We start from the raw sequence: 17,790 nt of genomic DNA, 5'->3' as shown, positions 1-17,790 counted from the left end.
TTTGAACCCTTAAAACTTTGTCATACTTTCACATAGACAAGTTATTTAACGTTTAAAACGTAGGCATTTTTGTCCTCTATTCAGGTATGTAATATCATTTCAAGATCTTTTACCAAATTTAAACTGTGAGCCTTCAAGTATGGAGAGAATTTCAGTCACTTTTGGAGTTTACAATGGGTGTGTATTGGAAAAGCTAGAGTGGGAGAATCAAATTTAGAGTGCGGGAGGCTCTGAATTTTAACCAAAAAAAAAATTCTTTTCTCGTCCGTATGGCCACATTTCTGGCTCAATCTGCATAATAACCCCTCAAAACGTAGGAATTTCTCTTGTGACTCGTAAATTGAGCCACTTTGTCTCTATCTCAAACGGTTCTCTCTCCAGAGCATTTGTTTGAGGAGAGTGCAGAATTTTCTCCCATCTGCTCCAATGCATTTTCGAGACGCCTGTATCCAAAACTTCACTCGTGTTCGCACAATCGCCGTGGCTGAATAGATGATCCTACAGACATGATTCCTGCACCATTAAATTCATGAAAGGCTTCTGAATCTGACTGTGTGAAAATCGTTTTCAATTTCACATCTCGGTCCCGAGAAATGCCATTTCTTCAACCATGCGCACTCCATTAAAAAGTGCTGATTCACTGTCATGGCTGCTGTGCAGCTGGTCCCATAGCAACAGACACACCTGTTGTGCTGCTGCTGCTTGATTAGTCTGGATTTTTCCATTAAGACTGGAGCTCTATTGATCCTCTGTTACTCTGACACTGACTCCACTGCTTCTTCAAGGTATTTCAACGTTTTTAAATTTTTTGCAGTGTTTTCAACCTTTTTCAACTTTTTTCAACCCTTTTCAACTTTTTGCAGTGTTTTCAGCCTTTTTCAACTTTTTGCAGTGTTTTTCAACCTTTTTCAACCTTTTTCGACTTTTTGCCATGTTTTAACATTTTTTCAACCTTTTTCAACTTTATTTCAGGTTTTTTCACCTTTTCTATTCAGTTTTTCTGCATTACAGTTTAGCATTTTCAGCTCAGCATTCACACTTGCAGTTTCTTCAGGAACTGCAAATTTTTTCTAGTTCATTTTGATTTTCGATTGTTAGCTTTAGCTTTAGCTTTAGCAGCGCCGAACTGTCACGTCTCCCTGTCAGTCTCTAATCAGGACCCGCCCACATCGGCAGCAGCCAATCAATAATAAATAAATAAAAATTGCTCGGTCTCATTGAACGCAGCACAGATATTTCAGATCGTCTTAAAGAATTTATAACATTTTACCTGCAGTCCTTTATGTTGACTCCTGGTGGCGCTGTGCTCCACCTGCCTCTAATGACCAGTCACCACTGCTTTTGAGTAGTGCTTGAGATAGTGACTTTAACTGACTTTATTTTGGTATGGCTGCTGAGAATTATTTCACATTGTAGGCAATTGTCATGTTTTGAAAAAAAAGCCTCTGGCCTGAAACTTTAACCCAACTATGTTGAACTTCATGCTGAAATCAGCTCCATGTCAGATACATCAGCTACATGTCAACTGGATTTACAGCTCGAGAGAACACAGAAACAAACCACTGAACTCTATCATCACTAATAGGAACAAGGTTAAAGCATTTCCAGAATAAAAGAAAAACCTCGGCTCACTGGAGGATAGCGGGAGTTACATTAGACCACAGGCTGTTACCAGAACATATGATATCTGTGACTGGATGAATTTTGACTTCAAGCCTCACCATCCATTCCCACTCAAATAGAACATTTTACTCAGAGTAAATGGAAAATTTACAAAAACAGTCAGGCAGCCACAACAGAAACACCACAATGATCAGTCTGATGACTCTTTGTCAACTTTGCCACAAAAACCTGGTGAATCAGCAGAAGATGAACAGCAACATGAAGTCTTACTGTCTTACCTTTGTTTTTGAGAGGTTGGAAACATTTATTGTCATTATTATTAGCTTTAATTATTGGAGCAAAACTCTGATGTAACCTCTTCCTCTCCTGCTCTCTGGTGTTTCATGGAAGGTTTGATTCTGCTGTGCTGCGTTCACTGCCTCCTGTACAACCTGCGTACGGCCAGTCACTCTGTTTCCTTCTCTCATTAATAAAATCTGAGGAAAGATCTGATCACAAATCAACATGTCAGAAAGAAAAAAGCAGCTGACATCAAAGGAGACAGTCTGTTAATCCACAGAATCACCATCAGACGTCCTCAGATAGCTTTAGACTGATCACGCTAATGAACCAACTCTACACACACTGACATGTCTTCGTCCTGGTAAAGATGCTCCAGAACCATTAAAGAAATATCAAAATATTAACTGAACCATCGACACAAGAACAAACACTACTGAACATCCAAGGTGTGTCAGACACAGAGAACCATCAGTCTCAGGAGGGTTTTCCATTATTTTATATGTCCAGGAGCAGAGATCAACAGAAATAAACACAGAGCTGCAGAACAGGTGACTGAAGAGGCGACGTCTGTACAAAGAAAGAATAAAATCACAGTTAGTGAGGTTATCTCCCAGGTTACAGATTACTAGTTACAACGGAAGTGCAGTGTGTATTTATCTGACCAGGAGACCCTGGTTCTTGCTGGAGGTCCCAGTGCAGACCCTGGTCCGACCCTGGTCTGGCTCTAGCTGGTGGTCCAGTGTTCTCTTGTGAAGCAGAGAGACGCCTCAGGCTCTGCGGCGTCTGAAGACGAGGCTGTGCTCCACGAAGTCCCAGGAGAGGCTCAGCAGTGTGGCTGCCTGCCATGTCCACAGAGACAAGCTGGGAGGACGGACAAGGAGGACAGATGTCATGTCTTCATTAGTGCTTCAGAACGGCAGGACAATGTTTTTGGGCACTTTTAAAAATGCAGATGTTACCTTGTAGCCTAGAACTCTGGACCTGTAGGACCTGTACGACCTCCAGTCCTCACAGCTGCAGTTCTGTTGGGGACAAAAGACAGTGTCTGAGTCTGTTTAGCTCTGTTTTCTATGTTCAATATGAAATGTCCAGCGAGCTGTGAACCAAGGGGCAGTCATCTCTAAATATTAAAAAAAAGTCTTCACTAAAGTGTGCACATTTAAACCTATCTTAAAATAACTTGTTTCCTTAATTAATTAAAGCATCTTCGATGCATTCTTCTTCATTACAGTTCAATATAAAAATATAAAATTCATCCTATTCAAATCTTTCAATAAAACTCGCATTTCTTTTTAATCAAAAGCAGCAGGTTCTACAGGGACGATCAGTATATTCCTGATGATGAACACTAGCTGAGGTTCTATCAGAATGAGTCCAAACAGTCTCAAAATGTTGCTGTTAGCATGTTGAGAGTAAAGTTCTTCAGGACATATCCACTTTTCAAAACAAACTACCGCCTCTTGCGTTTCTAACCTGGGATAATCACAGGGTTAAACGAACAACCAAGTATTCAAACTCACCACAGGTGCTGCAGAAGAAAGAGCTGCTCTGGGTCGGAGCTTCCACTGGAACAGACGCACATTTAGAGCAGCGGCACTTTTTTTTTAATCGCCGTGAGTCTCTGCTGCCACCGGATGGTGCGTTCAGGAGCGTCGGAATGTTCTAAACTACTGAAAATAACCGGGGTTACAATGGCTACACGTGAAGGATTTGTGTGTGGTGGAGAAAAAAATACCCCTGGCAAAAAGTTGGGGGGGACACGTCCCCCCCGCCCCCCCCTAAACTGACGCCGATGGCTCTTCTTCATCTGTACCAGCATCTCATTTGCACTCATAAATTTCAGAGGAGATTTTCTGAATCAGTATAAACCAAACCATGTGTAAATATTTTTTGCCAAATTAATAAGTTCTAGTTAACTTTATCATGCGAAAAGTTTTTTCTTGAGTTCTGAACACCAGAGTCAGTCAGTCATGTGCAGGTTGCATTCATAAATGCATCAAGTTGTGTGCAAAATAAGAAAACTATTTCAACTGCAATTTCAGAGAGTGTATATTTAAAAGATCCATATTTTTATTGAAAAGAATAAACTGGTTTTGTGATGAGGCTTTGGAGTTTGAGTTGATTGACTTTTGCAGAATTCATATGAGATCTGGGATTTTAATCTGCTCTCTGCTGAGATTGACAGGAATTACTGATTGCTGTGTCAAAGAACAAGGTTTTTTGTGAATTACTGCTAAAAGTGGGTTTGAGTTCGTAGGAGCTCAGACCATTACTATTGCAACAATACATCAGTAGAGTAAAACTAACCTGTCTCACGACGGTCTAATCCCAGGACAGCAGGTTGGAAAGAGGTTGTGTGCTGGTGGAGCTGCAGGGACACTGATTCCCATATGATAACATTATGGCAGTAGGCAGCAGCTCTGTCTGTCCAGGGGGCACCCATCAACACCGAACAGGTGTTTCCTTTCCCAGAAAGCATCAAAATTGTGAAAAAGTGTTATGAGACACGGTGTCAGGTGTTGAAAAGCCAAGTGTTGAAAAGTCAGCTAAAATGACAGATTCCTCTGCCAGTTGTGGGGGTGTGGCCAGAGATAAAACATTTGCATGGGAGTGCTTGAGTAAATTAAAAAGGTAGATGAAATCCCATTTGAGAAGTTCAGATTGCTGTCCAGCAGGGAGTAGCAGGATTACACAAAATTTCATGAGAAATTTATAGTTATACAGATTCCACTTAACTAACTATGGAGCTCCACAGGGTTCTGTGAGAGGGCCCATATTTTTACATGACGCCTGCTACCTCTCTGGAATATTACTCACAAATTCTACATGAAGTTTTGCCACGTAGATTATAAAACTATTAAAACTTCTTCATTCAGATCTAACAAGTTATAGTATTAAACCACAAACATCTGAGAGAGATTTTTGACCAGGACTTGCCCCCTGACTACAAACTGAACAACTGTGTGGGATGGCTTTCTGTCACATGTATAATGTTTCTAAATGTGATGCATCATAGATTGAGTATACACACATAACCAGATTCAAGCTCAAAGTAATGTTTATTTAGGATGATGGCTGCCAGAAAAGTACAGAGATCCAAAATATGGTAATATAACAGACAATCAAACATACTGGGTCACACTGATAGTGGGAAAAAAACTCTAGATAGAAAGCACAGCTGATGTTACTTGATATTCATCAGAACTTAGAAACATGTTTCTGAATTACAAAATCCATGAGCTGTCATGTCTACATTTCAAATGCTCATTAATTATAGGCTTGACAGAAACGAATGACTTTTAGCTTTTCAAAAGATATTCTGGTATGAGTAACTGATTCTTTAAGTAAGCTGAGTTTATTCTAAGAAACTGGAGTCTGAACTCTTTATTGCCCTCCACCAATATCATAAACTATGTATGAATAAATAGATAAATAATTAAAACTTCTAAGTAATGTACCTTTTTGGCATACTGTATGTGAGAAATTTCATCTGATCATTTACTTCTCTTTGATATATATGTACAATGGTAGGAGGTGGACAGATGAGTAGGTTTTACTGTTTTTGTTTTCAACCAGTAAAGCATTAAAAATGTATATTTAAAACAAAAGTTTGATTTGACAGTCATTGCAGGAAATGTTCAACTCTCCATGTCCAGAATGGAAATGAACCGCTGATACCTTGATTGCTGACAATCAAAGGAGGCTTTGTCGTGCTGGGCATATAATAGTATTTTAAACTCATTTGGTCCCTCTCATATAAATGCTCACTCCCAGAGCTTGCAATCTAATTCCATGGAAAAGGTCAATGATATGTGAATATGAGAACATCACTCAACAATTTTTGACCAAAAAGCCAATTTCAAAGAAGCTAGTTTCTGCTTGTTTCTGAGAAATAAGCAACACTGAGCCATATTGTAAATCTTCAGATCTCATATCATATTCAGTGTCATATTGATTTTCAGTTTTTTCCCTGAAAGTCCGGACTATGCATGGGTGGCTGCTAAGTCTTTTGAGCTTTTGCATTACGTAACCAAAGTCACCGAGCTACATATACTATGTATGCATATGTGGCTTAATAAGCCATGTCAAGTTCAAATCAGTTGATGATATCTCGTTCCTCATAGCGCCTCAATCTGTAAGAGAAAAAAGAGTAAGACACTCCATACACCTAGTTCAGACTTTATCATCTATCAAACATCCTCATGTTACTTTCAAAATTAAACCTAAAGACGAGCACACATTAAAACTTTTATCTGGTCTGTACATTGAATATGGCAGGTTTCAAAATTATTTTCTTTGATTTCTAAAAATACTTGACAGTGATGCAGCAGGCAACTTGACGAAAATACAAATAGTTTATGAACCTGACAGATCTTCTTCTTCCTCACTGCTTGTTCTGAAATTCAGTACAAAAACTATTGAGGAATCTTCTTTCTGTCACTTATAGCCAGTTCACACCTGGTATTAAGTGTTTGAGGTGATCAGATCATATGTGACAAGTCTCAGGCCCTGTTGACACTTGACATTAACTTGCTTCTCAGGTGAAGTATTGAGTACTGAAGACAGGTGAGAGCAGGCACCAATGTGTCTTCACTCAGATCACTTGGCGAGGTGGTCTGGCATGCAAGTGCTCTTGTGTGTTTAGTGGCGTGAACTATACACGTCTTGAAATGGTTCTGGATGGTGGGGCGGAAAAATACATCACACACTTTAGAGCTGGTTTCTCAATTCATCGTTCTTTAATTTCAGCTAATATTCTGAATGTTAACTTACAGTGTGTTAATAAACCAGACAGGGACAGATGGTAAACTTCTCCCCGACAGCAGCCATTAACCGAGCTGGCTGGTTTAATTTTATCTCATTCAGAATGTCAATCAGTGATTGCCTGAATCGATTTTAAAACCCGCCTCCCTGGAGCAAGTTTTTTTGGTGCTTCAGGCTGTTTTTCTGCTCTTTCATTGCAAATTATTTGCAGAAATTGAAGCACATGCATTTTTAGTTTAATATCATTTAGTATTAAAATTTAGTTATATATTTGTTTTGTTTCTGAGTCATGTGGGTGGGGGCGGAGCCAAGCATCACTTCACCAACCACTTCCTGTGCTGGGAAGTGACATGTATTCAGATCTAAACTGGCTCGCAAGCATTGCGTCTTGGCCCCCACCTGTGCTCATATTACCCCAGATAAAAGTTAATACCAAGTATGGACAAGGTCTAATAATGATGTGGTGATGAAGTGACGGAAGGAGTTCACGGCTCTGGTGGGAAACTGAGGTTGTTCTGTTTGTTGAAACAATAGAGTCTGGGTAGGGTGATCATTAAGATGCATTGGATTGATTCCAAGGATGGATCAAAATTTCCAGATAACGATTTGGAGTCAGGAACGAGGTCAACCCACGATGAAGGCAGCTGATGTTGGTTGAACACAGAGGGATGGACACAAAAAATGCATGAAGATGTGACTTTGCAAAGGATATTTAAACTGCCCTCTGGAAATTTTACAGGACAAGTCAGGAGACAAAGTCCCCATGTAGTCTACATCTCCATGTAGTCACGATTGCATGATAGCACATTAAATGTAAACTTTGATTTTTAATTGGTTCCTGTGTTTTCCATCCAATAATTAAGTTCGGGGTAATATTTGAGGTTTCAGCTGAGAGTTCTAACAATATTTGACTGTAAATGTCCATTGCTTTGTCTCTGTGTCACTTCTCAGCTCAGTTTTGCAGTTTTAAACATTATAGATCAACTGAAATAGCCCAGTGTGGACAGGGTGAAAGAGCACATTCTGATACTTCACGGTCACTGATTATTATTACAAGGATAATGGTTAACTTGCCTGTGTTGCTCCTGTTAATGTACCAACAGTTTTACTGGACGATCATCAATATCTAAGTCAATAAGTGTTGTTTTTCTGTACTAATGTCTGTACAATCCTAAAGTCTGAATCTTGTTCAGTAAATCCTCACTGCTTCAGTATGATGAGTATAGTTTGGTGGTGCCATGGGACTGTATGATCCTTTTGATTGAGAGAAAAGTGAAAGAGGTTTTTACCTGCTGCAGGAGCTGGACATGGGCTTTTGGATCTGAAAGCGTAGCCAACGTCTGAATTGTTAACTTCACAACAATTTCTGCTTCCCTTTTGGAGCTGCTCAGCCAAACAAACAAATGAACACAATCCAGGAACAGACACAGAGGAATTTTTAACATATCCAAAGTCATTATCCTTTAATCCAGTTAAACTACACATCAACAATCAGAAAGATTTCTTAGAGAATTCAAGTTTGTTTTACCTCCCTGGCAGATAAAATGACCCTGCACGCTGCAGTCTTGATCATCCCATCTGTGGTCTGGATGATCCGTTACACAGTGCTGACGATTGTACTGATTGTCCAGTGCCCAGCTTATCCAATTCCTGAAGAAGCTGTTGCTCCCATCAGACCACATCCATGGTCCTCGGTACAAACCGATCCACGCTTCATGTCCCCTTCTCACTGTTGTCACATTTCTGTTTTCCTCTTCATTCTCAATCATGGCCAGGTCTTTGTGATTCGCTCTGCAGTAAGACTGTGCATCCTCCCATGTGCGGTTTTGTTCAATTAAATAGTATTGTTTCTGGTCGTTGATGGCTGCAAGAAATAAATGAACACGTGTTAGCTGTGAGGCAGAGGAGATTAGTGGTATGACTAAAAGTAAACATTTTGGAAAAGATTGACTTCATAAAGATGTCTTCATAGAATCTAAATGAGTGTCCCTGATGTTGTTGTTTGATTTGTAAATTGGTTTACTAATGTAACACTACTCTGGCAGAAAAAAAATCTAACAGGAAAAAAATGTTTCCTTACCAGTGTAACAAATGAAATAATATATGACACTGCAACCTGCATCTAGCCATTGTCCAGAAATGTCTGTGAACACACAGGTTTCTCTTGCAAACCGAAAATCCGTTACCAAGTTGTGGTAACCCGTTGTGCTTGTTGATCCAGTTGCCGACCATCTCCAGGAGTTTGAATCACTACCCATGACTCCCTTCCAGGATTTGGGATCATCCCACAGTCCGATCCATGCCCATTCCTCAATGAAACTTGGTCTGTTTAACTGGTCGATGTCATCCATGCTTTCAAATGTTGCCAAGTCATTGTAAAACGTTCTGCAGTACCACTGAGCCTCAGTCCAGTTCCTCTTGTGGTTGGTATAGTGGTACTTTTGATGATAAATGTAGGATCAGCTGATGAACCCAAATCCTGTTAAATGCAGATAAAGTTCATTTTTGGATGGGCACTTACAGCAAACCTAAAAACAAAATTCTGCTTCACAAGTGTGATTTCAATCAACCAACATTCAAGGAGTTGCACATTTTTGCCGCTATGACTGTGAAATAGGTTGTGAAATGGGCATTAAATTCTGTTCTAAATAGCCTTAAAAAGGTCTTAAAAAGTCTTAAAAGGATACTTCAACATTTTGGCAAATTGGCCCATTTAGCGCAATTCCTTCGTCATTTCGAACAGCATACCTACTTTTTTTTGTGAGGGCGAGCTGTTGTTTATTCAGAGGTGAGTCGGGGAAGGGTTTCAGGACAGACACAATGGAAGTGGATGGTATTTTTGTTCCTCCTCGTCAAACTCATCAAATACACAATCCAACAACCCTAAAGACTTTGGTGGACATGTTATAATCTCCACATTCACTACGCTGTGGAACACCAACAAATAATATTGTAGCATTACGACACTGAAGCAAATACTGGGAACTACTTTTTCTTTTGAAATCACTACGCCCAGATGCCATGTTTAGTAAGTCATTCCATCTTAGCAATCTTTGATAAACAACTCAATCTCGTAATTTTACATTAATATTTCACAGCGTAGGGAATGTGCGGATTAAAACGTGTCCACCAAATTGTTTTGGGGTTGTTGGATTGTGTATTTGATGAGTTTGACGAGAGGGAACAAAATACCGTTCACTTCCATTGTGTCCGTCCTGAAAACCTTCCCCGACTCACCTCTGAATAAACAACAGCTCGCCCTCACAAAAAGTAAGTATGCTGTTCGAAATGACTAAGGAATTGCGCTAAATGGGCCAATTTGCCAAAATGTTGAAGTATCGCTTTAAATTTCACTCGTAGGAACCGTTGGAACCCTGCATGCAGGGACTTGGTTTTCAGGTTGGTTGAGAAGAATGTGTCATTTAGGATGCACAACGCTTCAACTGAAAATTCATAGTTTAGCATTGTCATTTCAGAGAAGTATTGGTTTTTCCACAATGTTGGATCATTTTGAAAATGTCTGTTTAGATGGAAGTGGCAGAAACACTGAAAATGATGTGGTTAGCATGCCAGGTCACAAGTTGGTGATGCTGGATGTTTTTCTGGTGAAACCCACAAGTGTGCAGAGAACAATATGCTCTAGACATTAACAATGGCGAGTACACAGACATTCATAGAGACAGACAGACAAGTTAGATCACTATTATGGGTGATTCTGATCGATGAAACTACCAAGAAAATATGGACTGGGAGTAATGCCACTCTGGAAGGTGTCACTGCTGTTATTGTACGTCTTCTGAGCATGTGCAGGTGAAAGATTTATGATGGCCACGGTGTACATGCACAATTAGCAGAACCTCAGAAAAATAACCCTGACTTTCAGGGAGATGCAGTAGCAGGGTCAATTGACCACGCAAGCGACCCAGGTTCTAAAAGGCTCGCCTCTGATCAGCTTCAGTGGGAAAAGGCAGACCCGGGTCAACACGGTAATTTACGTGATGACTTTGACGAAGTGTGCCTGCGTTAGCATGCTTGATGTTTTTGGACAAAGCGTGAGATATCCTTCATCAAAATGAACCAGCATTATCAAGACAGCGAGATCAGTGAGTTTTCCTTAATCCATGGGAAGGGGATTCGACGACTCGTCTCCAATGTTTACTTCGCTGTGCTCTGTTGCGCTGATGTCATCAATGTAGGACATCATCAGCACAGGAAAATGCAACCATGCAGCTCGCCTGCAGGTGATTAGACCCGGGTCTGCAAGCAGTGGGAAAGGAGTCAATTGCCGATTGTTAGCGGGTAAAAAATGGGTCGACCCGCGAGTTTCAGAGGGAAAGGGGTATAGGTGTGCCCAATCAGGAGCTGAGCGTCAACAATTTGCTCAGCTGCATGACACCTGCAGTCAGTGCCACAGCTGCATTTCATCACTCTCTCGTCCAGTTGAGGCGGACTCTCTGGCAGGAGCGGCTTGTGGCTGGAGCCCCAGCAGTCCGATTCTCTGTTTCTGTTGTGGTCTGTAGTGCATTCTTCTGCCAATAAACCTTTTTACTTATCATCACTTTGTGGCAGTCTCCGTGTTTAGTTACAAGCTTCGGAATCTGAGCTTTGGAAGAAGCTTTGTTGCAACGGTGGTTGTTTTAAAGTGCTTTACAAATAACGTGTGTGTGTGTGTGTGTGTGTGTGTGTGTGTGTGTGTGTGTGTGCGCTAGCTTTTTGATCTCCAACTGTAAGTATGTTTTTGTTGTCGCTGCTGCAACGATGCTGTAGGGTGTAATCAACACTTCTGTCTCATAGACATTTGTGGGTTCCAACCCAGATCATAACCTGGATTAAAAACATAGTCTTTAATCAGGTGTCAGATTTATGCTCTATTATTTAAGAAACAAGAAAAAAATGGCTCTCACCCAAAAGGATTGACACAGCTAACACTTTGAGATCCATGTATGAGTTTACTGAAACACAAAAGAACATTTAACTGCAAGTATCCATTGACAAAAGGTTAGCTCACAACCATACAAAAGCATATTATTATTCTAGACTCCGTGTTTTCATGATTATCAGTGTTTGTGACTGAGACATAAAATAATAACATATGTTATGTCAAAAACTTATTAAGAGAACAATAATATATTTAGCCAAACAAGTCACAAGCTTTAATCTCGTTTCTATTTTTGTCAGCAAAGAATAGTTTAATCAATCAGTATATTCAAAGAGGTAAACTAATTAATTGACTTTAGTGAATTATTTTCCAGTTGCCAAGAGCATCAGAAATTGCACTGATGCTTTCTGTATGTATTCGAAATACTTCAAAAATAAAGCAAACATCTTATTCTTTCCAAAGCAGTTATGTTGATTTAAAAAGCAAATGTACTCACAGGATGTCATCCAGATGTCAGAGTAATCAGAGATTATGTTTTACTATTGAGTGAAAAAATGCTTCGTTAGCTGAGATCCACAGGTAAATGTCTGTAGACTCCAGGTAAATGTCTACAGGCATTTATCGATTGACAAATATCTATACGTCGTGCCTTTGGGTGTGTGTTGAGGCTTATATTTACATATTCAAATTACAGCTTTTACAAACGTTGGCGTGATGGGGATCAGTTTTCCTCTGTTTAATGATCAGATCTTTATTGTGGTCAGGATAATTTCTTCATCTCGAGGACCCCTGGAGTGTCGACTGGAATATTAATACTCCTGGTAGAGCCAGGAATACTGAACACACAGGGTAGAGGCCAGCTGAAGGGTGATCCAGTGGCCCTCCAGGTTGGGGATTGGGCAGTGTGGCTACTACTCCCCCCCCCCCCCCCCCCCCCCCCCGCAAAAAAAAACAAAAAAAACACAGCATTGAACTGAACTGTGTTTTCCGCTTCCGCTGAGTTCGGCTGTGGGGAAGCAGAGGTCCACAACATAGGGCTGGAGTGCTAATGAAAGACATTCCATTAGGAATGAAGAGGAAAAAGTCAGAAGGCTTAATGAGGGATGTTAGCAATTAGTATCCAGATCGATCACAGTGAAACATAGTGAGCGATATTTGAGAGCGCATTGAGCATTGTAGGTTGAACAAAAATTAAACATATCCCAAATCCATCTAGGAACCTGAAATGTGGAATCCCAAATGAGCCTCAAGTCCTACTTTTTGAGTTGCTTTTTCTTTTCTAGAAGTCTGTCATGACTGATTGGTGATCAACACACTGATAGATTGATGCTTTCTTCCACGTCAGAACCAGTTGGATCATTATATAGATTATTTATATTGTGTATTCATTGTGGAGATCAACAGTAATCTTGTTGTATTGTGAACAATGTCATGACAATAAATGTTTGTCTTTTGGCTACTGGGAACAGATTTGCATATTCTGTAATGCCCAAAAGCTGTAATTTAAATATGAAATAAGAAGTGACATGAGCCAGTCTAATTTTGAATAATTTTCTTCATGGGGTCATGACCTAGAATAATATTCAAAGACCATTTGCCTTTTCAATATTTACTACTTAAAGAAACCATGCTTATGCAAGTCCTGCTCACTTCATTTATTTGGTCTTTCCAGAATGAACTAAGACAAAGCGCCCCTGTCACGTTCCGCACATCAGCATCCTCTTAGGAATGCTGTGCGGCTGCTTGTTTTGTCTTTCAGGTAGGCGGTGCTGGGAAGGCTGTTTTCAGAAGTGTGGGACCGGCTCATCACTGGGATGGGTTTCAGCTGTTTTTCTTCGTGGCCACTATATGACTGGTGTCCTGGCTGGATGTCGGCCCTGGATTGTCCCTGGATTGTCCAGAGTAGCATTTGTACTTTCAGCATTTTTGTGCCCACATTAACCTTCACTATCTCTGTTCTTAGTCTGGAGACCCTGAGCTCACCGTCCCGACCTGCCGCTTCCTGCCTTTCCAGCCGCCTGCCTGTCCCAGACTGACATCCGGTTCTGATCCTGGACTGCTTCCGAGCCTCGCCTCAACTACCTCTGTTCTGCGACCCTCTGGATCTGCTCACCAAGACTCTCTGACTCCCGGATCTTTAATAAACCTTCAATGATCTCTTCGATCTGTCTTCTCGTACTGTTTGCATTTGAGCCTCAGTCATAGGTGAAAGTAAGCCGGAACGCACCGGAACGCCGTGCCGGTAAGAAATATACTGGCCTCTTCTACAGGAACGCCCCGGAACGCCTCTGAAAAGCAACTTTCCCTCATGCATACAAAGCGAGCCCTTTTTTTTTCCAAGCAAATTTTACCGAAATAAGTGTAAAATTGATGAATACATAAAACTCATCTCCGACTACATCTTCTGTGACGTGTTGAACAAGGTTATGCACCTGATGAGCACTGGAGTACTCGCTTACCGTGACAGGTTGCAGCTTGTAGCGGCAGTCACTCGCTGTAGCGTAACGTTAATCCAATTCCACTGTTGTGTGTTTTTTGCAGACAACAGGGTAGTCATTTTTGCAAAATAAAAAAACATAAATCCACAAGTAATAAATTGTGAGGGTTCACGCGTCGTCTCTCTGTCATGCGACGCATCATCACTCCTTCCGCAAACAAGCACACGTGGAAGTGAGGTAAACTCAATGCGTTCTTTCATTGGATGGCTGGTTGCCTTGGTAATGTAAGGACACTCCCCCCCGTCCCCATCTCAGAGACAGCCAGGACAGGTCAAAATGCAAAGAAAAAAAATGTAACTAAAAACAACATATATATATATATATATATTATATATATATATATATATATATATATATATTGTTGCAGCGGCAGGCGTCGCTGGGGCCGCCATACTGTTTGGTGCCGCAAAGCATCATGGGAGGGGATTGTTTGGGCCGTTTCAAGATGTATTTTGTGTTAAAATTTGTTAAAATGTAATGTACTTCTTTGTTTGTTGTAGGTGTGTTAAGTTATGTTTTTCTATGTGTTGATGCAGTTTTCCGGTCTTTTTATGTTAAGTTTCATTTATGTTATGTTGGACCAACAGTGAGAAGAGTCGGTGTGAGAGTGACGTGGCCTCTGTGCAGACATTGTTTGGTGTGAGTAACATGCTCCCAGTATATAGTTGTTGTTACAACACAAAAGTGTTGAGCAACAGGGTAGCAGTCCTCGTCAATTGTTGCCTCCATCATGAAGAGGCCGCCATCACAATATGTATTATATTTACACATTCAAATAAAATTAAAGTAGTTCAAAAAAAATTATGCTTTCAAGGATGTCAAAAAAGCAGGCTTGATCAATATCTGTTATGTACGACGCTCGCACGCTTTGCGCGCAAACTAAAACATTTTTTTGAGTTGCACAGTTCCTGCAAGAATCTTATCTTACTTTCACCCCTGGCCTCAGTACCGCATCCTAACAGCTCCGACACAGAGACAATCAAAGTTCATTATGATCACGCTCAAATACATGAAACAATTTGAACCACCAGAATTTACACAAAATTCACTGCAAAATAAACTGTGGGACAAAGTTTCACCTGAGGCTCTTCATGAAAGAGAAACTTTCTGGCTACAGATACAACACAGAAAGGTCAGCATTTCTGCAGAAAGCATCAACATCAGTGGGTTTTCTTTGTTGCTGCCCTCTTCTGAACAGTATATTGTGAAATTGACAAGCTCTGATAACTCAGTTTTGATATTAATTCACAGGAAGAATGCAGCTGAAACATTTTAATGTTCTACTATCTCATTTCTTGTTTACGTGCAACTGATTGCTATTCGTAACATGCAAATATTTTGTTTCTTTGAACTTCTTACTTTCAGGAACATCACATCAAGAGCATTTGTGTCAAGATTGGTATGTTTTTCTTTCTGTAAGACATTACATTTGGTGAACTATAAAACAAAGGTCAACCTTGACCTATCTGCAGGTCAAAACATCCTCAATGTGCAGGATGGGATTGTCAGTTTCTGCATCTCAGCTCCGGCATGCCAAGTCGCCAATGTTGGCATCAGCCAGTTTGTGGAATCCTGGAATGCCCACAGAGTGCCTGCTACTGTCATTTATGCTCCTTGTTTTAGTTTGTCTACATTCTTGACAGTTTGAGGAAAATATGAGTGATTAGTTACTGCAAATCATGACTATGATATATTGCTAATAGGTTGCTTCAGTTGCTCGTGTGTGACTCTTTTCTGTCACTAGCCTTTTTTTTAAACCAAGCAGAAAGAGGGATCCCCACTGTTCTCGGTCTTAGACGGCTGTCCAGTCAAAGTTCCTGACAATCTGGTGACAACACGCCTGTGTTTGGTGGCATCATCAATGACAACCCGGCAGCCTTTCTGGATGCTCTGCACAACGGGAATAAATTGAAAGACATTGAAGGTTGGTTCTAAAGCTGGGGTAGGCGATGTTGTCAAAAAGCACTTTTTGTCATACTGAGTGAAATGCTCCTTGCCCCCTGGGAGAGTTAATACATTATGTGTACGGAAAAAGGTGCAGAAAAAATCTGACAACTGTAGTGGCCAAAGGACAGTAAAAACTCCGACCAATCATAAGGCGCGGACCGCTCTTAAGAAACCAATCAGATGCCGTGCTCCGCTGTCTGAACAGCCCCGTCTCTCCGCTCCGTCTGTGTGTGTGTGTGTGTGTGTGTGTGTGTGTGTGTGTGGTGTGTGTGTGTTGAGCGTTCTCGTATTTCTATCCTTGTTGGGGCCAAATGTCCCACAAGGATAGCAAAACGTGGAACGACGTGCCTTGTGGGGACCTTTTTCCGGTCCTAAGTAGGAGAAACAGTGTTTTCTGACCATGTTGTTGTTACTGAAAAAAGTAAAGTGCAAAAACATTTCTTTAGGGTTAGGCTTTGTTGGTGTGGGTTAGGGTTAGGGTAAGGGTCAGGGTTAGGGGCTAGACATGAATGGGAGTCAATGGACGGTCCCCACGAGGATAGAATACGAGACTGTGCGTGTGGTGTGTGTGTGTGTGGTGTGTGGTGTGTGTGTGTGTGTGTGTGTGTGTGTGTGTGTGTGTGTGTGTGTGAGCGCACGCCGCAGATCGGCTCACAAGACCGCCTCTCGGTAATTACGTCGTGCAACAAAGTATCATAGTATCAGTGTGCAAAGCGCTGGTAAATTTACGTTTATGTGCTATGAGAAACAGTGAACCCCGGACATTTCTTTGAATTTAAAAAACCCGCCTGGATGCCCCGGACAAGACGTAAAAAGTGGACATGTCCGGGTAAAAGAGGACGTTGAGATGCGCTGTCACGTTCGTGGGGGTGTGGTGTTGGCCAAGCACTGATTGGAGTAGGAGGAGCTTAGGGGGAGGGCTTGAGGTGTGCGACTTTCAAATCTTGCAGACTCTTCAACATCGTCTACCCAAGTTTTAACAGGGAACTTAAATAAAGTTGGGGGGAATATATTGTAGCATAGTCTTGGTTAAAACCCCATTTAATGCAAGTACATCCTCAATCACATGCACACAGCACACTGCTTGCTACAGGGCTATTGAGGCCATGCCCTCTACATGCACTGTGCATTCCTCCTCACATGCACAGGTGATTTCTTGAAGCCTGTTGAGCTCAAAGCACAAAACTATGAAGCCACACATTTGAGCCCGCAGACTATATAAAGTCAAGTAAGTTTTGATAATATCATGGGGTCAATATATTTACCCAAGCCCTGTTAAACTTGAAAATATTAAATAAAAATGTATTAATAGAGTTGCAGTAGCTAACTAGCTGGTAAGTTAGGTGCTAAATGAAAGCTATTTTTCATTTCATTGACCATTTAAGAGGCTAGATAATTGCGGTGGGAACTACCAAATTTGATGCTGTTTCTTCTGCAGATTGGGTGGGGGAGGGGTGAGTGTTTACTCAACATTCATGTTTTGGTTGTTCATTAAAGTAATTGTTCATACAAGAATAAAAACTAAGTTCCACTGGAATAAATCTGTTGAAATGTCATGTTTTTGTATTATTATTATGCATGGATGTCTGCTTACGACAAAAAATATTTACATTTATGTTTGGATATGATACAGTTTGTTTAAATTACCCCCCAATTTCCAGTTAATTCCCATAAATTCCCAATAATTCCCATAAATTCCTATAATTCCCATAATTCCCATGGAAAGTTTCTAATTTGGAATATTTCCAAAATTCCCCAGCTACTTCCCACGGAAAGTTTCTGGAAATTTACCGGAAA

The sequence above is a fragment of the Salarias fasciatus genome, unplaced genomic scaffold (genome assembly GCF_902148845.1).
Source record: "Salarias fasciatus unplaced genomic scaffold, fSalaFa1.1, whole genome shotgun sequence".
NCBI classification, from domain to species: Eukaryota; Metazoa; Chordata; class Actinopteri; order Blenniiformes; family Blenniidae; genus Salarias; species Salarias fasciatus.
The sequence above is the reverse complement of the archived record's forward strand: the minus strand, read 5'-3'. Positions refer to the sequence as shown.